Raw genomic sequence first — 25511 nt, 5'->3', positions numbered from 1 at the left:
TGTCTTCACACAGACAAAAGCTGAGTGTCTTTCATTTAAAGTATATTGTTATATTGGAACATTAGTTGACTTTTGTTTTAATTGGAATAAGTGAAACATTATGGTTAAAAAAGGGTTAAATTATACAAAACCCAAGAACCTATGAGAAGTGGCAAAAACAAAAGGACAAGTGCATTTAATGGTTGGATTGGTCATCACTGAACAACTGGCCATAATGGGCCAACTTTAGTGCCGCTCTTGATATCAGCGGTAAAATTGATCGGTACAATTAATTTAATTTAATTTAATTTAATTATTAATTATTATTTACTAAATATTAGATTGATTAGTAATATTAAATTAGTAATTAGTTTTAATTTAATTTTAGTTATTTCATTTGAATTATTTCATGTCATTAGTATTTAATTATTTATTTAATTTTTATTAAATTTTTACGTATTTTTTTCATTTGTATTTATTTATTTTATTTTTATTTATTTTATTTTTATTTATTTAGTTGGTTATTTCAGGTTTTTTATTAGTATTTCTTCCATGTTTTATATATTTCTTTCATTTTATATTTATTTATTTCATTTTTATTGATTAATTTATCTATCATTTACTTAATTAAGTATTTGTAATTTTATCTTTATTTATTTGATTTTATTTATTTATTTCATTTTATTTATTTATTTTTATTTATTACATTTTTGTATTTAGTTATTTCATTCAACTTTGTTTGCATTGATTAATTTATTTCATTTTATGTATTTATTTCATTTCATATCTATTTATTTTATTTTTATTCATTAATTTATTTACCATTTAGTTATTTCATATATCATTTATTTATTTATGTATTCATTCGATCATTCATTTATTTATTTATTTATATGATTTCATTAAATAATTATTTGATTATTTAATTGATTAATTTTCATTTAATTTATTTATTTTATTTTTATTTAGTTAGTTATTTCATTTTATTTGTATTTATTTAATATTTTTTATTTATTTCATTTTTATTATTTTATTTGTTTAGTTATTTCATTTCATCTGTATTTATTTCATTTTTTAATATATTTCTTTTTTATTTAATTTCATATATATTTTTTTTATAATTTCATTATATTTATTTTTTTTTAACTAATTTCAGCTCATTACTCATTTTTTTAAAGTAGGTTCATTTTCTTTCAATATAAAATCACATTTAGACTTAACATTTATTTTTAATTTCATTTATTTTGTTTTTATTTATTATTTATTTATTTATTTTGGTTTTATTTATTTATTTATTTTTTTGAATTTATTTTGTTTTTCATTTCATATTTATTTATTTCATTTTTTAAATTCATTAACTTCTTTAACTCTAACTTTAGTTATTTCATTAATTTTCTATCTATTTATTTCATTTTCTATTTATTTACTTATGTAATTTCATTTTTATTATATATTTATTTGTTCATTCATTTATTTATTCATTCATTCATGCATTCAGTTAAACTCATTTTAGATCATTACTTATTTTTAAAGTTAATTCATTTTTGAATGATAAAATCACATCAGATTATAGCAGCAGCGGTTAAATCTGGCCCGGGAACAACAGAGGATGCTACAAAAATAAAAGGCGTTTTCATGGCCATGGGCCGACTTTAGTGCCGCTCTTGATATCAGTGCTAAAAGTGATTTGCAGCACCGTATGTGGCAGGGAATCAAAACTTAATTTAGGCAGATAAAGATGCCATTTCAGAGCCAGATAAAGTGCTGCATCATGGGCGGGCAGGATCACGGGCGGACGCTTAGATTTACAGGCCTGGTTTTTTTTTCTGCCCCATAAACGGCAAAGTGTCCTTGCCAGGCGACACAGGGAAATGTTAATGGATTCATTTGTCAAGAAGGACTTCCGCTTATTTACAGTCCACCTCCATTACGCCATTTCTCCTGTAAGACGACACGAAAAAGTGACCGGTGAAAGTCAGAATATGCGTTCACCTGCTCATCAGGAGAGCTCATTAATGCAGGAAACACGCTCGCTGTCTCACCTCCACCATTACTGTAATCATGATAAGTAATCTGTGCTCTCATTTACATAATTGGAGCATTTAACGTTGCTAAATAACACCAGAGTCTGCATTTTACAGTATATAAAACATCCAGATTCCTTCAGCGCGTTTAGATCCTGGCAGACGTTTCACATCGTTTACAACTGATGTAACGAGGTTTAGGCTTTAATTTTGGCATGCAATTTGCTAATGGACCAAGAGAAAATGTTAGAGAACGAGCTGAAATGATCCCTCTATTGTTCTCTGCTGCTTTCGTAAGTGTTGAATAGTGTTGGGTAAGTAGATTACAAATTACTGACTACTACTGTACAGTTGTAATCTGATTACCTTACTAATTACTTAACCTTCCTGTCGTGTTGGGGTCAAATCTGACTGATTTACAACTTAAAACACTCATAAATGTGTTTTTACATCCTCAAGGCCTTATGATATCCTCCACACTATACACTTGAACATATAAAAGTGATGATCACCTCTTTCATTTAATTTTCACTGTTTTAATCAACCTTGTTACTCTTGTGGTGTTCCGGGTCAAAAGTGACCCCCATAGGAAATGACTGGGTATCCAGACGATACTCACCCATTAGATCATACGCATTCATACTAATCTCTGGGTCAAGCGGGAGCACTTTTAGCTTAGCTTAGCATCAATTATTTTATTGGATCGGACCATTAGCAGCTCAAAAATGGCCAAAGTACTCAAACAGAAAAATATCTCAGGCATCATTTTTTTCAGTGATTCTATAAAACACATTTTAGTAGGGCCTAACATGCCAACATACCCTGCTAGCCATATTTTTTTTAGGACAACCACCGTAACATTGTGACATATAGATAATACCCCTGCCATTATACAATTTTGTATTGTCCTCATAAACCACATAAACAAGTTTACACACACACCCACACAAACCCACACACTTAAAAGGCTTTTACTGTAGGCATTTTGATCGGTTAAGAACTCATAAAGAGCTTATAAAATGTGTGAAGGAGTGAAAGAGCAGCAGGAATTCCTCAATCACACACACACACACACACACACACACACAAAAGAAAATCTGCTGCGGTGAGACACATTTCTGAACTATAATGAGCAACTCTGCGACCATGAATATGAAAAAATGTCATCTGCTTGAGGATTCAGTCCTTCATAAGTGTATCAGGTCTTGCCATCATGTCAAATTTAGTTCATTCATTCATTTTCCTTCAGCTCAGTACCTTTATCAATCAGGGGTCGCCACAGCAGAATGAACCGCCAATTTATCCTGCATATGTTTTACGCAGCGGAAGCCCATCCAGCCACAAACCCAGTACTGGGAAATTAAATAAAATTAAGTGTTTTTTTTTATTTTATTTTGTTGGTTATTCCTTTAAATTAATTAATGAATTAATTAATTAATTTATTTATTTTTATTTATTTCATATTTATTTATTTAATTTTTTTACTTTTTTTATTTAGTCATCTAATTTATTTATTTCATTTTCCTTTCTTTCATTTCATAATAATTTATGAAAAAAATTATTTCCTTAATTTAATCTATTTCATTTAATTTGTAATGTATTTATATATTTATACAGTTATTTCATTTCATTTAGTTCTAATTTATTTATTTAATTTTTTATTTATTTTAGCCTTTTCATTTTATATTTATTTATATATTTATATCATTTTTGTTTATTTATTTATGTATGTGTTTATTTAGGAGTTTAATTAAATTTTTATTTATTTATTTTTGTTTATTTATTTATTAATTTAGGAGTTTAATTTATTTATTTATTTATTTTAGTTGTGTTTATTTATTTAGGAGTTTAACTAAATTTTTATTTATTATATTTTATTTTTTATGTATTTAGGAGTTTAATTAATTAATTAATTATTTTATTTATTTATTTCAGTTGTGTTTACTTATTTATTTAGGAATTTAATTTAATTTTTATTTATTTATTTAATTTTTATTTATTTATTTAGCAGTTTAATTTATTTATTTATTTATTTATTATTTATTTTTTACATTTTTATTTATTTACTTAGGAGTTTAATTAATTAATTTATTAATAAATTTTTTTTTTGTTAATTTATTTAGGAGTTTAATTAAATTATTTAATTATTTGTTTATTTGTATTTATTTACGTGTTCGTTTGTTTGTGTGCATCAGTGAGTGAATGTCAGCGTTCACCAACTATTCCGGCATATGTTTTACAAAAACGGATGCACTTCCAGCCGCAACCCAGCCCTGGGAACTAAACCAGACTTAGTCTTGATAAACTAAACATGACATGTGTGTGCACAAGCTTTAACACTCTATATATGGAAATAAGATTAACAATATGTACTATATATGTAGGACTCTATAGTAGACACTCTCAATTCTGCAAGCATGAAAGCTGAATAATTTATCAACACGACATGCAAAAATCCACTCAAAGGCAAGAGTGTACAGTCTTGATGTACACTGTAAGATAGAAAAAAAATCAATTGTATTTCCTTTAACCCTAAAACACGACACAGAGCAATGCATAATTCAAAATATGAGTAAACATCTGTGCAAAAGCAATATAGGAGATCACTGAATATACTGTAAACACCACATGTTGTGGCCTTTTTACAGCCTTTACTTTAGCGATACTTCAGGGAACTCTGATGTCAAGCAAGGTCTGTTGGCATCAGTGTAGTGAAATCTTAACAATAGCTACTAATACAGAAACATCAACTGAGCCGAGGCTCGAACCAACGACCTTCTTGCTGTGAGGCGACAGCACTACCTACTGCGCCACCTAACCTCAAGACTATTTCTTATTTATCAAAGAAGACCTGTTTACTTTTCAACTAATGGAGGTTTGACAATCTCAACTGAAACAAAGAGAGGGCGGGGCATAGAGTAGCCCCTCCCCTTTAAAAAAACAGCCAATAACGTTTAATTTCCTCACAGCTCTGCTAGTGAGAGCTCAAGCGCATCAAATGAAAGCTTTTCAGAAATCAGAGAGATATCAGATCAGAAAAAACGCATGAAGTGACCAGGTGTAAACAGCCCCGAAGAGACACTTCCAATCAGTGTCTGATGAGTGAAATCAAGCGGCGTCGGTTCTGAATGCTGAAAAACACTCATTACCGAAGCAGAACAGGTTGCGAGCAGCGCTTCGTTTAGCACTGTTTGGCAACAGCGATTTAATGAGTCAAGCTCACAGAAAAGATGCAGAGCTGTACGCGGTGCTGTGCTTGGAAAATGGTCAGTGTCTGTGAATCCGGCATACTCAAGTCCACACGTTCAGGGAAATAATCAATCCTTCAGTGCCAGACTGCTCCAGCGGGTCTGAAGGTTATGATCACTGAGATGGACTGGAGCTGTAAATGAGGTGATCAGTCATGTGATGGGGGTCACCTGTGGAGCCGAAGACACACCTGTGTGATGATCAGCACTGAACACAGCAGCACAAGGACACACCACAGGACAGAAACACACACACACACACACACACACACACACACACACACACACACACAGTATATCAACACCTGATTCTGCTTTACACACGGCACAAACACCGCCGTCTCATCCTACTGTACTACACACTGCACCGTGTCTGTCCATCTTCACTTATTTATACCTATAAACATGATTTAAATATGGAAATATAAATAATACAAAGTAAACATTCATCCATCCATCCATCCATCCATCCAGGGGTGTCCAAAGTTGGTCCTGGAGGGCCGGTGTCCTGCTGACTTAAGCTCCAACTTGCTTCAACACACCTGCCCGGAAGTTTCTAGTATACCTAGTAAGAGCTTGATCAGCTGGTTCAGGTGTTATTGAATAGGATTGGAGTCAAATTCTCCAGGACACCAACCCTCCAGGACAGCCCTGCACTTACCCATCTATCTATCCATTCACTCTTCCATCCATCTGTCATCTGTCCATCCATCCACTTACCCATCTTTCATCCATTCATATAGTTACCTATATATCTATCCATCCATCCATCTATCTACAGTATCTATCTATCTATCTATCTATCTATCTATCTATCTATCTATCTATCTATCTATCTATCTATCTATCTATCTATCTATCTATCTATCTATCTATCTATCTATCTATCTATCCATCCATCCACTTACCCATCTATCCATCCATCCATCTATCATCCATCCAGTTACCTATCCATCCATCCATCCATCCATCCATCCATCCATCCACAGTATCTATCTATCTATGCATTCATCCATCCATACATCTATCCGTCCATCCATCCACTTATCCATCTGTCTGTCCATCCATCCATCCATTCACCCATTCATTCACTTATCCATCCATCCATCCACTTACCCATATGTCTGTCCACCCATCCATTCATTCACTTATCCATCCATCCATCGATCATCTATCATCCATCCAGCCATACAACTATTCATCCATTCATTCACTTATCCATCTGTCCATTCACCCACCCACCCAAGTATGTACCCATATACCCATCCATCCATCCATCCATCCATCGTTCTCTCACAGCGTATTACAAAAATTCTCAAAAAAAGATTTTTAGTAATTTGGTATATTAAAACTATGTCAGTAAATGAAATATGTTTTATTTTAAACATTAACTATATGTTTGACCCTGTTGGTGCTGGTTTTAAATATTTCTACTTGTTTTTACAAAACAAAACAAAAAACAAAAAAACAAAAAAAGAACAGTCCTGCTTGATCAGACTACTCATTTATATTCACAAGTATTGGGATCATTTTGGGACAATTCAATTGTTTTATGTTCAATCCACCTAAATTTTAATAAACAATTGAGTTAACCTAAGTTGTGTTTTAAAAATAAATGTGTGTCAGCCTGCATTTTTTTAAAAGTGTATCTATAACCTTATTTTACATTCCTTCACAGTTTACATTCCTGAAATAAGCGATTGTTAAATGAGCGTCTGCTCTGAGCTTTTACTGATGTTCTGCCTGTTTAGTACATTTCTGTGTGTTTGATTCGTCTTCATCTCTCTGCATGATATAAAAGACTCATTCCTCCAGTGGGAGAGGAGTTTCATGCTAAAGTTTAGTACGCAGGGTTAGTAGTTTGCTAGAAAACAGCAGTGAGCAGTGTTCGCGGAGCTGCTGAATGGATGCATTGAGGGATTGATGAAGAGCAAACAGATCATTACCTTCAGCCTGTGTGTGTGTGTGTGTGTGTGTGTGTGTGTGTGTGTGTGTGTGTGTGTGTGTGTGTGTTTGTGCTGTGCTCTCCTCTAATGAGCTCATCCTGTGTCTTCACGACCATCAGACACATCCTCAGTAATGACATACGTGTGTGTGTGTGTGTGTGTGTGTGTGTGTGTGTATGGCAGGGTCTGAACGCTGACCCCCGGAGAGCCTGGTCTTGCTCCTCATCCTGCGCTCTTCAATATCAGAGACCCGAACTGACCTTGCTGAAGAACATCACAGCATGTGTTTATTTCTTCCAAACCAACACCCACCCACACACACACACACACACTGTTATTCAGTGAAGAAAATATCTGTCCCAAACACAGAAATATCCGATTGCCTTCCATATCACTGACTGCATTTCACTTACATTACCAAAACAAAGCCTGGCGCATTTGTATAACATTCCAATGAGTGTTTAACCTTATTTCCTGCTTATCTCATCCTAATTTTACAAGTTGCAAGTTACTAAATATGCATACAAAGTGCTGCTGACTGATCCCAGGTGAAGGCAGTGTTCTCCGACCCTGATCAACATGGGCATTACACACGGACTCACAATATTTTATACTGGAACCAGTCCAGGACTTAAGAATATACCGCACATGCACAGATTCAACAGTCTGGATTTTTATATCCTCGAAATGTGTTCTTCACTATGTCTGATTTATGATTTATTCTCCTCATGAACACCAGAAAATAAGGCAGACACACACATAGAGACACACACACACACACACACAGCAGCAGGAGGAGGATGAGGAAGGAAGGAAGGGCAGCATGAGTTCTCTAAAGGATATCAGCATTTTAGGAAAAAGCTTCAGCACTTCAGAATGGCGGTGTGTTCAACACGTCACAATATAACACACTTTGCTTTTCTAAACCTAAGTGCTTTAATCTGGCTACTATGAAAGGAGAGAAGGATTTTGAAGAACACAACAGCCATGATCTTTTGAAGAGGGACACTATTTTGGGTTTGGGGACCCTACCAAGGGATTAAAGCATAGAGAGGATCCCTTTAAATGGAAGATTCAGAGTGAGCCTCCAGTAAACAACTCACTGATTCAAATGATCTGTTCAGAGTGAGTCTCCAGTAAAAGATTCCCCTATTCAAATGAAGCTTCAGAATGAATCTCCAGCAAACAACTCTGTGATTCAAATAATCCATTTAGAGTGAGTCTTAAGTAGATGAGTCACTGATTTAAATGATCCGTTTAGAGTCTACAGTAAAAAACTCACTGATTTGAATGATTCGTTCAGAGTGAGTCTCCAGTAAATGATACACTGATTCAAAGATTCTATTCAGATTGAGTCTCCAGTATACTTTTCACTGATTTGAATGATCCATTGAAAGCGAGCCTCCAGAAAACAACTCACCGATTCAAAAAGTCTGTTCAGAATGAGTCTCCAGTAAAAGAATCACTGATTCGAATGATCCATTCCGAGTGCGTTTCCAGAAAACAACTAACACTAATTCAAATGTGTTCAGACTGAATATCAAGTAAATGATTTACTGAATCAAATCATCTATTCAGAGTGGGTTTCCAGTAAATGATTCAGTGTTTCAAATTATCCGTTTAGAGTGAGTCTCCAGCAAATGAATCACTTGATCAAATTAACCATTCAGAATGAATCTTCAATAACCAACACATTGATTTAAATTATATACTGGTAGTGAGTCTCCATTAAATGATTCTCTGATTCAAATGATCTGTTCAGATTAATTCTGCAGTAAACTATTTACTTATTCAAATTAACCATTTAGAATGAATCTCCAATAAACAACTCACTGATTCAAATGATGCACTGGGAGTGCGTCTCCAGTAAATGATTCACTAATTCAAATGATCCAGCCAGAGTGAGCATCCAGCAAGCAACTCGCTAATTCAAATGATTTTTTAAAAGTGGATGTCTATTAATGATTCACTCATTAAAATGATTTGTTCAGAGTAAGTCTGTAGTAAATGATTCACTGATTAAAATTATTCATTTAAAGTAAGTCTGCAGTAAATGATGCACTGATTCAAATGATCTGTTCAGAGTGAGTCTCCAAAAAATGATTCCCTGATTTAAAGGATTCGTTCTGAGTAAGTCACAAGTAAATGATTCACTGATTTAAATGATCCGTTCTAGTAAGATGCCAGTAAACAATTCACTGATAATCCATTCTGAATGGGTCTCCATTAAACAATTTACTCATTCAAATGATTCATACATAGTGAGTCTCCATTAAGTTATTCACTGATTCAAATAATCTATACAGAATGAGTCTTCAATAAATGATTCACTGATTCAAATGATTAATTCAGAGTAAATCTCCAGTAAATAATTCACTGATTCAAATTATTCATTCAGAGTGAGTCTCCAGTAAATGATTCATTGATTCAAATGATCTGTTCAGAGTGTGTCTCCACTAAATGATTGACTCACTGAAATGATTCGTTTAGAGTAAAGCCACGGTCACACTGCCCTTTTTGCCCCATAGACTTTCACTCATACGCATGTGAATGTGGTAGACCGGACCTGTACATTTACTGTACATTCATGAAGGAAATTCAGGAAACTCCATAAACAGGAGTTGAGATTACTCCACATCTCTGCAAATTTTGCTCCTTTAACCTGAATCTGGCAGGTTTAAGCCCTGAGTAATGGCGCTTTTCTTCCACATAATTTCTCCCCTCCTCAAACTGAAATGGTTTGACCTGCTGAAGTAAACAGGCATTAATCACGGGCGGATGGGGAATTATCAGGGTTGAGCCCAAGGCGTTTGAAGGGGAGCGAGTGAAGATGGATGCGGTCGAGCCTTTGGGACTCGTTTGGCTCCAGCTGATGGGGTCAGTGTGTCCACCTTGAGAAAAGTGTGTCAAGGACAGCGGTCGGGCGGCAGGGCTAAATTTGTCATGATCACTTTAAAACACAGCACAAGTCAAGATCACAGTCTGCTCAGTGCAACAAGACCACACTGTACAAAACACCCATAAATTAGCAGTTAACCTTATTTTCTGATTTATATTTATGCTTTTGATTTGGATTTTGGGATCTTTTTTCCAACAACTTTTAACCTTAAAAAAAGCATGTATGGTGTTGGTGTTGTATATTATGCTGCAAAAAACTTGTAATAATCTGCAGCACATTTTCTGCTATTTTACAACCTTATTTCATTAGATATTATTTCTTAAACGTTATATTTTTTACTAAAATATACTTAACATATTTTACGTCATCTTATAACATATTAACACATTTTTATCTGTTTTATCTATTTTTAATTCTTTTTTTATAATTCTTATTATTTGTTTTTATTTTTATTATTTGTTTTCATTTTCTTATACTTGTCTCTTTTATTCTTGTTTCTGTAAAGCACTTTGAATTGCCACGGTGTATGAAATGTGCTATATAAATAAACTTGCCTTGCCTAAAATGTCTATAAAAGTCACTCTGTTCAACTGTAGAGCTGAATTTTCAACATCAAAAGTGGACAGAGCAGAGATCAACATCACACAATGCAGATCACAACTGTGAATAAACCCAATACAGAAACCGATCACTAACAGATATCGTGCTGATATACAGCCACATCGCACTGTTACTCATGTGATATTGCGTTTATACAACAGTTCGACAGCATAATTGTGTGTATAAACTGAAAAGCAAACATGGAGAGTCTAAAAACCCTTTAGTATGAGGAACTACTTTCTTCCTCCATTTATTTACATCTGCAGCTGACGTCAGAACAGCAGAAACTGCTCCTCTTTCACATATGTCCCTGTACAGCTAGTGTTTGAATGATTCTCTAGCGTAATGTCTGAAGCAGGCATGTCCAAACTCGGTCCTGGAGGGCCGGTGTCATGTAAAGTTTACTTCCAACCCCAATCAGACACACCTGGGCTGGCTAATCAAGCTCTTACTGGGCTTTCTAGAAACATCCTTGCAGGTGTGTTGAGGCAAGTTGGAGCTAAAATATGCAGGACACCGGCCCTCCAGGACCGAGTTTGGACACCCCTGGTCTAAAGTGAAAAAAAAACAGCAGATTTTTGCTCACATTTTAAGATTATAAAGCTGAACAGCATGAAATGCCATGAGTCTACAGAGATTTCCCAGTGTTTCTCTTTTGCAAATGAGAGATCACAATAATTTGCCAAAGCAAAGCAAACACTAGCAGATTACTGTGGTTTAAATACAGCACTACAACATACAGAAGAGAGAGATCGACTCAGAATGTCCCTTACCTGATTTATAATGGTTTGATCAGCCGTAGTTTCAAATTTACGCTGAGAAAATGCTGTTTTTATCCATCTAAAGCAGTGGTGCTCAACACTGTTCCTGGAGATCGACCTTCCTGCAAAGTTCAAACACACCTGAACTAATTAAACAGGACCTGAGCAGCACTTGATAATTACAGGCAGGTGTGTTTGATATGGGTTGCAATCTGCAGGAAGCTCGATCGCCAGGAACAGGGTTGGTCACGCCTGCTCTAAACTCTAGACACATTATGCGCTCTCTGTCGCCATCCTGTGGTGGAACATCAACCGTCACTTTCTTTGGTCTGCTCATGACTGATGGCGGCCGATGCACTGAATCCGATGCTCCGAAATTATAAATATTTAAAATAGGCACTATCCTTGTAAATACACTGCATAGTTGCAATCTAAAAATCATTTTAAAAGCCTTAAAAGTATATTATGTTGTTCAACAGCTGCAATATTTGTCAAACTGTAGAGGGTCCTCGGCTTGTCACTTTAAGTGGGTGGAAGGGTGAAGAGGCTTGACAGGTGCTGTTATTTGCAGAATATCGTATGGCTAGATTCAACTGGGTATATATATATTCATCAATTCCCCTATAGTGCATGTGTTTGGACTGTGGAGGAAACTCACACCAACACGAGGAGAACATGCAAACTCCACACAGAAATGACAACTGACCCAGCTGGTGCTCGAACCAAAGACCTTCTAGCTGTGAGGTGACAGTGCTAACCATTGAGCAACAGTGAATAAACATAAACAAGTACAATATTCTCTTTATTTAACACAAGCCCACAGTGTTTAGTGTAGTTCTGCGGTTATCGGACATGAAATCTGCTGTATTGTCTTCTGTGGTTCAGGTGTCATTTGAAGAAGCGTATTTCACAACATCAGATCAGAACAGCACATACAGTACACACTCGTTCAACAAAAACACAGGAAAGAGCTTTAAAGGTGGACAAAAGAGACGTAAACAACATGTCTTCCTCACCTACTTGTAATCTGATCAACCAAAACAGACCATAATACAAGACGTAAACACCACCTCTGAGTGGAAATCACATCCAAACTCAGGTTTACAGCTGAAGAGATGTGTGCACATTACCATTGTCATTTATAAATATAAAACAGCATACAGTTAAAGTCAGAATTATTCGGCTCCTTTGAATTATTTTTCTTTTCCAAATATTTTCCAAATGAAGTTGCACAGATTCAGGAAATTTTCACTGTATTTCCTCTAATATTTGTTCTTCTGGAGAAAGTCTTATTTGTTTTATTTCAGCTAGAACAAAAGCAGTTTTAAACCCATGTTAAGGTCAATATTATTAACCCCTTCAGCAATATTAGTGTTGGATTGTCTCCAGAACAAACCACTGTTATACAATGACTTGCCTAATTACCCTAACTTTACCCTAATTACCCTAGTGAAGCCTTTACATGTCACTTTAAGCTGAACACTAGTGTCTTGAAGAATATCTAGTCTAATATTATTTACTGTCATCATGACAAAGAGAACAGATATCAGTTATTAGAGATGAGTTATTAACACTCTTAAAACATCCACTCATTCATTCGTCCACCCAGTCATTCATCTACTAATTTATTAATTCATTCATCAGGTTAGTCCTTCATTCATCCACCTATCCATTCATTCAATCTCTCACTCACTCATTCCTTCAATCAATCAAACATCCATTACTTACTAATCCAACCACCCATTCTTTAAACCCACCTATTTATTCATCCACTCATTCATTCAATCATGCATCCACTCACACATTCATTCACTCACTTATTCCTACATTAATTAATCCACTTATACATTCATTCGTTCACTCACTCATTCCTTCATTCAATCAAACATCCATTAATTTACTAATCCAACTACCCATTCTATCAACCCACCTATTAATTCATTCATTCATCCACTCACACATTCCTACATTAATTTATCCATCCATCCATTAATTTATTCATTCATTTCCTCACTCATTCATCCACCCATCCACTCATTCGTATTTTCATTCATTCAATTATTAATTTACTCACACATCTACCCATTCCATCAACCCACTCACTCATCCATTCATTCATCCACCCATTCACTCACTCATTCCTTCATTCATTCACTTTTTCATTCCTTAATTCACTCATTCCATTTCTTCAACCCACTCACTCATTCATACACTCATTCGTTCATCAGTCCACTCATTTACTCACGGACATATTCCTATATTCATTCACCCACTCATTCATTTAATCATTCATCAACCTACTTACTCATTCACTCACTAATTCATTCATTCATTCATTCATTCTTTCCCCTAATCATTACTTTATTCATCCACCTATTCACTTGTTTATTTATTCATCCATCCACCCACCCACTCACCCATTCATTTATTCATGCACTTACTCATTTATTCACTTACTCACTCACTCCCATCCATCCTCTTATTTATTTATTCATTAACCCACTCACTAACATATTCATTCACTCGCCCAATCATTTATCCACCCATTCATTCATTCATTCATTCATTCATTCATTCATTCATTCATTCATTCATTCATTCATTCATTCACATATAAATTAATTGATTCAGTCACTCATCCATTCACTCACTCATCCATCCACTATTTCACTCATTCATCCACTCACTTACTCATTCCTTAATTCATTCACTCATCCACCAGCTCACCCATTCATTCATTTATTCATTCACTTAGTCACTCACTCCCTTCCATCCTCTTATGTATTTATTCATTAACCTCCTCACTAACACATTCATTCACTTACCCAATCATTCATCCACCCATTCATTCACTCACTTACATATAAATTATTTGATTCAGTCACTCATGCATTCACTCACTCATCCATCCACTATCGCACTCATTCATTCACTTACTCGTTCCTTAATTCATTCACTCATCCACCCACTCACTTATTCATTATCTCCCTCACCCAATCATTCATCCACCCATTCATTCATTCACTCACTCACATACTATTTAATTGATTCAGTCACTCATTAGTCACTCACTCATCCATCCAATCTCTCATTCGTTCGCTCACTCACTCATTCACTCATCCACCCTTTCACTCATTCATTTTCTCACTCAATTCATTTTTCATTCATCCATTCATTTTCTCAGTCATTTGTTCATTCATTCATTCATTCATTCATTCATTCATCCATCCATTCATCAATCTACCAACTCATTCATCCACCTATCCACTCATTCACTCACACACACACAGTCAGTGCAGCTCCAGCAGTGGAGCAGTAATTTCCCAGACTGTGTGAGGTGTCATTCTGCAAAAGGTCTGTCACTCCGCTGGAGGTGCAGATTCATTCTGAAGGCAATTAATCAGCCCCGGATAAGAGGACGTCACATTAACCAGCCCGAGACTGCTGGAAAACCCTACGTATTCAACCTGACAGCAATATACGAGGCGCAGGAGCTGTAATCTCATCTGCAGGCAGGTATAACAGTGCTCATACGCACAGATAAAGTACATTACAGGAGCCGCCTTCTGTCCGCCAGATGTCCGGCAGCTTTTTACACACATAAACATGGAGGTCACACGTGTCCTTAACCTTAAGTGGAGCTCTGAAAGCTATTGATGCTTTAAAAGGCTCCGAGAAGGTGATCAATATGGAGATTCATTCTGCGGGTCATTAGTGTGTCCCTGCAGTCATATTAGAGCTCTTAAAACATACACACGGCCGCCGGACAGCAGGTAAAAGCTCTCTCCAGCACATGGTTTGGTTGCGAGCGCAGGCCTTTGTTTAAGCTTGGCAGATTGCGTTGCAGGAGAATAAGCTCTGCTGATTGCAATCAGGCGAAAGATCTGAATGAAAGGTGATTGCTTATTTATTTCTGTGAGCAAATGACATTTTTTTGGACGTCCGAGACATGTTTTAACCCTTTCAGACCCTGCGTTTATTGCAATTGATATAAAGTCATGTTTTCTTTTTTTTTTGCTTTCAGTGCATTTCATCAGATTTAAATCCTGCTGTTCAGGATTTCGGACTCTCATCATCCAATCAAATGGCAGAAAAGCTCAGCCTGTTGTAATTTGAGAAATGTCCCCTGTGCTAAAAAGATCTCTGTTGTTCCAAACGCAGAAGCAACATGCTTAATGTTTTTGGTCACATTTACTGATATGTTTGACAATGAGTACGTTTACATGGACACCAATAATTTTGTAATAATTATAAATTTAATAATAAATTTTAATACAATTAAGACAATACTCTAATTAAGAGTTAAATTATATATATAGCATGACGTTGTGGCGCAGTAGGTAGTGCTGTAGCCTCATTGCAAGAAGGTCTCTGGTTCAAGCCTCAACTGGGTCAGTTGGTGTTTTTATGTGGAGTTATAAATATATTATTCAAAAGAAGGTAATAATTCGCACTCAATTGCATCATACTGTATTTATTCTTACTTTTTCTTACATTTTACGGGTGATAACACCCGTAAAATGTAAGAAAAAGTAAGAATAAAAACAGTATGAAGCAACTGAGTGCGAATCATTACCTTCTTTTGAATAATAGTAACGATCAGATTAACGCACCAAACCAAAGAAGTAACTAAAAAAGAACCGCAAGCGCGCAGGACAAACTTCAGTAACTCTGCACGAGTTATAAATATATAAATATATATATCTATCTATCTATATATATATATATATATATATATATATATATATATATATATATATGAGCAATATCACACGAGTAGCAGTGCGATATGGCTGTATATCAGCACTGGTTGGAGAAGTGCCTTAGCGTCCAACCAGTGCTGATATACAGCAATATCTCACTGCTACTCGTGTGATATTGCGTTTATACAACAGTTTGACGGCACAATCTTGTAAATAAATAAGAAAATCAAACACAGAGAGTCTAAAACCCTTTTATATGAGGAACTACTTTCTTCCGCCATTCATTTACATCTGCAGCTGACGTCAGAACAGCAGAAACCTTTACTAATTCACCAACGTCACTTTAGAGCTTGAATGACTCTCTATAGCGTAATGTCTAAAGCAAGGCTGCGCAAACTCGGTCCTAGAGGGCCGCTGTCCTGCATATTTTTGTTTCAACCCCAATTAAACACACCTGAACTAGCTAATCAAGCTGTTTCTGGGTATACTAGAAAGCTACAAGTAGATGTGTCGAAGAAAGTTGGGGCTAAACTATGCAGGACACCGGCCCTCTAGGACCGAGTTTGGACACCCCTTTTCTAAAGGGAAGACAAAACAGCTGATTTTGCTCACACTTTAAGAGTATAAGGCTGAACGTGACATGAAATGCCATCAGTCTACAGAGATATCTTCTTACAGTGTTACAGTCTACAGTATTTCCCTGTTGCAATCGGGATATCACAATAATTACCTCCAAAAAAAGCCACGCAATCACTCCCAGACTGCTGTTGTGTTTGCGATAAGGAAAAACACTAAACACCTGCAGACTTTGCTTCTTTCTGTCTGCCAAAACAAAACACACATTCCTGATATGGGAGCATCTACATTACATTTCCCGCCATGTCTTTATAATATGAGCATTTATTTTACCTCAGTATACTCAATGGAGCTTCTGCGCTAGCCTGTCGATTCTGACAGGCGCGTGCTAGCAAACGGCTTTTTGTGTCGTTTTACGCTTGAGCAACTAAATAAATGCCAAAGTCTATTAAACTGATTGTATTTTAAATATATTACAACATCGATGCTGTAAAAGGAATCGTAAGTTTATCAGTATGGGAACATCACTTGCTCGGCATATACCCTGCAACACTGTTGAGAACCGGGTTTTGGGTGGCCGCTGCGATCGGGTACTGTATCAAAGTTGGCAACCCAGGGGTGTTTACAGACAGTACCAAGGAGGGGGGTGGGTGAAATTACAGGAGTTTTCCGGAGGAAATAAAATAACTGGATGGTTGAGGGACGATTGGTCTAAAATAAGGGGTTATTATGCGGTTCTGTCGCCATCTTGTGGATAGAAAACGTCAACCGCCTTAAGCCTGATTTATACTTCTGCGTTAAGTGACCGTGCTAGTGGGCAGTGAGGTGTAAATATTCCTCTGTGTCGAGTTTCTTCGCTGCTTAATTGTTTTTCCTGCACACTTCCGGGATGAACAAGTGGCTTAAACTCGCTCAATTTGAGGCAGGAACCGGCGGACGTGCAGCAACTTTAACTATGAGGAAAACAAAAAACAAAACTTTCCATCCGGAGCTCGTTCACGGGACTCCACACTTGTAAACAATCGCTACATTGGGTTCGCGCCATTCGCGCGGCTCTCGGTCCCGCCCAGACTCGTAAGCGCTACCAAGCCGACCAATCACAGAGCTTGCGCTACGCGTTGTTGCGACGTGTAGTTACATTTTTTGAGAGGTGCACGTCAGTGACGGCGACGGCCACGGCGAAGGGCTATGCGTCAGCGCCGTAGCATACGCCGGCGTTTGACGCAGAAGTATAAATCAGCCTTAAGGTCTACACTATGGCAGGCTAATGGCCGCAAACGAGCTCTCTCAGAAATTGTAAATATTTTAAAATAGGCACTGTTCTTATAAATAAACAACAGCAGTAATATTTGTCAAACTGTAGTGTTTCTTGTTGCTGGCTGTATCCGGGCGGAGTAATACACAAAGGGTAAAGAGGCTGCACGGGTGCTGATATTACTATCTCACAGCTATCAGCCAATCAGATTCGAGAACCAGACAGAACTGTTGCATAAATATATATATATATATATGCGCCTTGGACAGCAACTTGAATGGCAACAACTCTTACCCCTGTTTGGAAATGATGAACACTGTCATTTCTTCTCATGTTTCTGATGTTAATAACACACACACACACACACACACACACACACACACACACACACACACACACACACACACACACACACACACACACACACACATGCATCAGTAGCATCCCGACTCCACACAAAAGCACCATTCGGAGTCTTCGGCACCACTGATGAGCTAATCACGCACAAATTGTTCATTTGTTAATTGTTAATTGCACGTGGATGATTCGGGACGATATTTAGCTACAAGGACATCGCCGTCACATGTCATCATCACATCAACAAGAGAAGAAATGAAATAACCGACCTGACGGAAAGACTCAAATCAGCTCAGAGATTCCCAATCACACTTCTCCACCATTCACACCTCAGCACAATCTATTTGCATATCTCGAGATCTTCAAAACCCGCAGACGAGTTCGGTCTCCAAATAAAAGCTGTCAGCATGTGAATATCTTCAGTAAAATGACACGTTTTAATCTCCCAGTTTGGACTTCTGAATGATTTTATTAGGCATTGAGTTGCACAACTTTAAGTTATACTTCATTTTACAATAAATTGTAAAATTTAATTTAATTAAATTAAAATGTAAAGTCTGTAATGTCCCTAGAGTGTGTGTGAAGAGCTCAAAATAGCACACAAATACTGTTTATAACTCTCTGACACTGACCCTTTTAGGTTTTGAATCTATATGTGGTGTTTTGGTGACTGTCGCTTTAAATTCAAATGAGATGATGCTCTTTATTAAACAGGGCGGAGCTACAAATGACTGTGCATAGCAGCAGGATAGTGGCTGCTTCTTACTAAGGGCTGCTGTTTATGCTAATGAGCAAGAGATGGCGCCTAGTGGGCGGGGTTTTACTCTCTGATGACATGTACAAAGAGAAAATGTCAATCAAGGCTGCTTTAATCAAGGCTGATTATAAATAATAGAATTAATTAGTGTTTACTATTAGAGGCTGGTTATATTCACACACTGCTGACACACAACTGTGTTTAAACCCCTTATAGAAGTGATTTTTGCTGAACAGGTGCCCTAAAATGGGACTTAGTTACAGTTTAAGTAATATTAATTAATTACATGTACTTGCTATATAGATGAGGTTATAATGTTTAGGGATTTATTTTTAGCGTTAGTTACATGTAATAACTGTATGTATAATTCTGTGGAACTTGTGTAACTACATAACCTTAACAATAAATCCAAAAATAAATAAATACATTCAGTTGAAGTCAGGATTATTCAACACAGGCTCATTCTGAAAATGTACCCCTATATACATTTGTGGAGAGCATGAATTATGTAGCTGAGGGTACATATAGCTGCATATCATCTTTAAAATGAACGCTATGGGGCGGTATGAAGCTGTTCCTTTTTACGCTTACCAGCTGACAATTTACCTCAATATGGACGGCTTTCTTGCTGTAACCAAGTTTGCCCAGTGGCTCACCACATACGTCGGTGGACTTAAGATGCTGTGCAGAGTTGACCACGACAACAGGGTTTAAGTCCAGCAAGGAACAGTTCCAAAAAGCAGGTAAGACAAAAACATAAGCCAAAAAGTCAGTAAATAACAGGGTAAGAATGTGGTAAAATCTGAAAACGTGGTAAAAATCAGGACGCTTTTTATCTGGATTGCTTTTGAAAACACTGTCAGTTGGGTTTAGGGAAGGAGGAGGGTGGGTCAATCGATCGGTTAGTCAGTCGACATCGGCTTCTGGTGCATTTATGTAAGAACAGTCGGTGGAATGGCACTCAAGACAGAAATTTAAGATCTAAAAAATCATACACAGCGCCCTCTGGTGGATTTGCGAAAACAAAAACTGCAAAAAACCGACCTCCTGGGACATACTTGGCAGGGGCGTAGCAACCTGGGGGGGACACGTCCCCCTCACTTTTAAAGACAGACCAGTTAGAAACAGGTAATTAAGAATGCAAACGTTTGGATTACAGTTGTCCCCCCCACTTTTAAAATATACACTACGCCCCTACTTGGCACTCTCCAGAAATGTATACAGGGGTACATTTTCAGAATGAGCCTGGATTGGAATTATTAGCCCTCCTGAATATTTGTCCCTCGATTTCTGTTTAACGAAGAGCAGATTTTTACAACACATTTCTAATCATAATAGTTTAATAACTCATTTCTAAAAACTGGTTTATTTTCTCTTTGTCATGATGACAGGACATAATATTAGACTAAATATTCTTCAAGACACTAGTGTTCAGCTTAAAGTGAAATTTAAAAGCTTCATTAAGCTTGGCTTAATTAAGGTAAAGTTAGGTTAATTAGGCAAGTCCTTGTATAACAGTGGTTTGTTCTGGAGACAATCCAACACTAATATTGATTAAGAGAGCTATTAATATTGAGCTTAAAATGGGTTTAAAACGATTAAAAACTGCTTTTATTCTAGCCGAAATAAAACAAATATGACTTTCTCCAGAAGAAAAAATATTAGAGAAAATACTGTGAAAAAATCCCTGAATCTGTTCAACATCATTTGGGAAATATTTAAAAAGACTTAAAAAAGTCACAGAAGGGTGAATAATTCTGACTTCATAAGTATATACTGTCAAAACAGTTTACTTTAGATGCGAGTAATCTTTGCACTAGTTATATTAGGAGAATAATACAGATCCATTCTTCGGAAGGTTCATCCGATCCTTCTGGGAAATGGATACGAGACAAAATTTTTCCTTTGCCTTATATTTCCTTTGATCCTGCATATTAGGTGATCTGGAAATCAAATATTGTGATCTGCAGAGCCCACAGGCCTGACGGGGATGAAGATATAGATGAGAAATAAACTGTGTAGGTGCTGTGAAGTGATGGAGAGCACCTTCACATGCCTCCATTCCTCCAAACACACAATGATGACCTGCACACTGAGAAAAGCCAAACTACTGTGTCTCATACATTCAAACTACATCTTTATATTAGATTAAGTGAAACAATTATGGCCTTTCATCATTTCTTTTACATTTTGTAGGGCTTTATTTACACCAGTAATCTGCTAGTGTTTGCTTTGGCTTTTTCAGGGTAAATTATTGTGATCTCCTGATTGCAGCAGAGAAACACTGGGAAATCTCTGCAAACTGATGGCACTTCATGGTGTTCAGCCTTATAATCTTAAAATGTGAGCAGAATCAGCTGTTTTGTCGTCACTTTAGACCAGGGGCATCAATGCTTTTCTTATGAAGGGCCAAACACTGAATTTGATTGAGGGTGGTGGGCCGAAGTTTAATAAACCAAACTTTTACATTAAAGCTGCTATGGTCATTTGCTAATTTATTAATATTGAAAAAAGTAAAAATACTTAAATCATAATAATGTTGGTTTTTTTTGTACATTTTATAATTTACTTCTTACTCTAAAAACAAACACAATAACAACACAATGGTGATCAGTGCTGAATACACAAGCTGCACCTGCCTTTGCCTTTGTCTTCTGTATTGTCCTCTATCTTCGAGTGACAGTATTTACATTTCTCAAAATCGGATTCATTTGATTAAAACTTTAAATTTTGTTTTGCTTTTTTGTCGCTCAACAATTAAATAAAAAAACAAAAGATTACATTAAATTAGAAATGACAATCTTTAATGAAGGCATTTGCCACAACCTTCATTCTTAATCTCTTCTCAGATAGAATGGCAGGCCTAATCAAAGGTTACCATGGGCCAAGTTTGGCGTGCGGGCCCAACTTTGGGCATCTCTGCTTAAGACATTACACTAGAGAATCATTTAAACACTAGCTCTAAAGTGACGTTTGTGAATATCTCCCGGGAGGTCCACGAGAGGCCGCTTTGCTCACTTTTCGCGTCTCGAACGCCTCTGGGGAGCGTGCGCCGTTCTGGCCCGCGATGTTCTCGCGTGAAAAGCCGCCGGAGGCCGCTGTGGAGTGACCGTCCGACTGACTGGCTGAACGACTGAACGATCAACCGGGCGGGCGGCCAATCGGCCGACCCGGCCGCCCTCTTCCTCCTATTCCTTCCCTAAACCCAAGCGGCAGTTTGCAAAAGCCGTCCAGAAAAAAAAAAAAAATCTAAATCCCTTGTCTTTGATTTCGACCGCGTTTTCGGATCTCGCCGCGTTCTCGCCCTTATTTTTTGGATTCTGTTTTTCATCTTACCTGATTTCTGGAACCGCTCTTCCCCGGACTCGATCCCGGTCGTCCCCGTGGCCGGCTCCTCCTCCTCCGGGCCTCAACTCCGCCAAGGTAGCACTACAAGCTAAGCGGACAAACTGGTTACAGCGGGAAAGCCCTCCACACGGAGGCGAGCCGTCAGCCGGCGTCACATCGCCCCGCAGCGTTCGCTCGAGAAAAACTAAACGCGTCCATACGTACCTCCGGCCACGTAAATCGCGGTCTCCAGAAACGTCCGCGGGGCTACGCTTCCAGAATGAGCTTGGGTTGCATTCATTAATTTTCCTTCAGCTTAGTCCCTTATTGTTTAGTGGTCGGCACAGCGGAATGAACCGCCAACTATTCCAGCATATGCTTTGCACAGTGGATGCCCTTCCAGCTTCAACCCAGTACTTAGAAACATCCATACACACACACACACACACACACTCATACACTACAGCCAAATTAGTTCATCGATTCCCCTATAGCGCATGTGTTTGGACTGTGGGGGAAACACCCGGAGAAAACCCACATCAACACAAGGAGAACATGCAAACTCCACACAGAAATGACAACTAGCCCAGCAAGGACTTGAACTAGCGACCTTCTTCCTGTGAGGCCACAGTGCTAACCATTGAGTCAACCCAATAGTGTACATGTCAATACATTTCAGTCTCTCGGTTCTTTTCTTTTTCTGGTATGCCACTAGCAAATGTCGCCTCTCCAGAAACTGCATCTATATATTCAAGGGTGTTTAAATATATTTCACAGCAGAACAAAACTATCAATTGCAGGTCTGATTTTCTCTCTATAAACTGAAGTTCCAGTTGCGCTCGGCCAGAACGTCATTTCTCACAAAGGGTTTATTATTTCAAGCCGTTTGTGTCAGGAATGATGGAATGGAAATCAAGGTTAACAGCCTCGCTAACGTAATCATAGATGTGCCGTATTGAAGCGCAACTGTATTCCTGCATAATCTGTCTGTGTGCTTTTCAAACACTGTGTGTGTGTGTGTGAAGACAGATGTGTGTATGACGGAGGGAAGGCAGAAATGCCCATAAATCATCATTAGAGAAGGTGCTGTTCATTCATCATCAGCTGGATTGGTTTTCCTCTTTGGTTTCTCGGAGCTCAGATCTGCGAATCTGCGTCTGCTTGTAATGACAGTGTGGAAACACACACCAGCGGAGGGAGCTGCTGCAGGTGACACATCAAAGACACACATGCAGAGAGACAGAGTGAGTGTGTGTGGAGTCGCCTCATTCACACACACTTACACGGAGACTCCTCACAAACACACACAGAACACACACACACACACACACACACACACACACACACATAAACACACATTTTTGGTACAATGCAAGTTTATTAGGGTCAATTTAAGCCAGTCTGACAAAACTGAAAAGTTAAGGCAAACTGAACAAAACCAGTTACAGTCAGAAACCATCATTCATTCAGCTTAGCCCCTTAATTCATCAGGGGTCACCACAGCGGAATGAACCAGCAACTTATCCAGCATATGTTTTACACAGCTGATGCCCTTCCAGCTGCAACCCAGAACTGGGAAACACCCATACACCCGCATCCTCTCTTACACACACACACACACTACAGCCAGTTTAGTTCATCAATTCCCCTATATCGCATGTGAAACCCACGTCAACATGGGAGAACATGCAAACTCCACACAGAAACTGACCCATCCGGGACTCGAACCAGCGAGCTTCTTGCTGTGAGGTGTCAGTGCTAACCACTGAGCCACAGTGCCAATAAACATAAAAAAGTACAATATTCTCTTTATTTAACACAAACCCACAGTGTTTAGTGTAGTTCTGTGGTTAGTGGAAATTAAATCTGCTGTATTGTCTTCTGTGGTTCAGAACGGTGAGCCAGAGTGAAGAAAAAAGCATATAAGGAAAATAAAAGGAACTACTCATATTTCTGAAGTGCTGTCTAAGGCCGTACTCACACTATCTACAGTTGCCTTGAAGTTTTAAAACTAAAACGTATTGGTGTAAACGAGGCCTCAGTCGCCATCCACCATACCTGTGAACCCTTACCTGACTACTAATCACCCACACCTGCAATCACCGGATCACTATATATATTCACCTCACCCATTGACATTCATTAAAGTCGGATGGTTCTCCTTAATGACTCTCCTGATTTATCCTGGATGTCCTCTTTCTCCTGTGGATGCAAATACACCTGATTCAGGGAAGTGACTATTATTATATTGGTGTTTGCAGAAGAACTGAACTTACCTTATGAACTGTGTGTGAGATCGCTCACTCACCTGCTTCACCACTCACCTGCTTCACCTCTCTACTGTTGATGCATCGCACAAATAAATTCCCTTGAAGATAATCCTGCTTTGTCATCTTTGTGTGACACAATGACTTGCCTAATTACTGTAACTTGCATAGTTAATCAAATTACCCTATTCAAGCCTTTGAATTTGAAAAGTTATTAAAACCATTATGATTAGAAATGTGCTGGAAACATCTCTCTGTTACACAGCACTTAAATATTGAATAGTGAAATATTAGATGGATGTTAGAGGAATGTGTTTTCTGCTGTTCAGCTCCTCCAGGTCCGATGAACACAAACACAGCAGCAGACAGAGGAAAGCAGATCCGTCACGCTCAGAGGGATCAATAATCAGACTCTCCTTCAGCTTCTCCGCAGCGTCAGGAGGAGACACACGGGGTCAGGTTCAGAAACTGGAGATCTGCAGGAGGAGATGAGACCACGGCAATCCTGAAGCATTTCAGAAGAGTCTTCATCAGCAGAGTCTGGAGAAATCAGAGAAATCAGCCTCATTATCAGCATAAGCATCTAGAAATCAGCCTTATTATCAGCATGAACATGCAGAAATCAGATAAATCAAACTCGTCATCAACAGTTCTGGTGAAGAAATCAGAGAAATCAGCCTCATTATCAGCATAAGCATCTAGAAATCAGCCTTATTATCAGCATGAACATGCAGAAATCAGATAAATCAAACTCGTCATCAACAGTTCTGGTGAAGAAATCAGAGAAATCAGCCTCATTATCTGTGTAAACA

The 25511-nt window shown here is 37.6% G+C and overlaps 1 long non-coding RNA gene across 1 annotated transcript in view; it reads right to left on the bottom strand.

Annotated features, from left to right (window-relative positions):
• Positions 1-24556: 24556 nt before the first annotated feature.
• Positions 24557-25511, bottom strand: part of LOC137496532 (uncharacterized) — a 154401-nt gene continuing 153446 nt past the window's right edge. Inside the window, exon 7 of the long non-coding RNA XR_012386060.1 lies at positions 24557-25239. This is a non-coding gene — a long non-coding RNA (uncharacterized lncRNA). The remainder of the gene's footprint in view (positions 25240-25511) is intronic.

The sequence above is a fragment of the Danio rerio genome, chromosome 10 (genome assembly GCF_049306965.1).
Source record: "Danio rerio strain Tuebingen ecotype United States chromosome 10, GRCz12tu, whole genome shotgun sequence".
NCBI classification, from domain to species: Eukaryota; Metazoa; Chordata; class Actinopteri; order Cypriniformes; family Danionidae; genus Danio; species Danio rerio.
The sequence above is the reverse complement of the archived record's forward strand: the minus strand, read 5'-3'. Positions and strand labels throughout refer to the sequence as shown.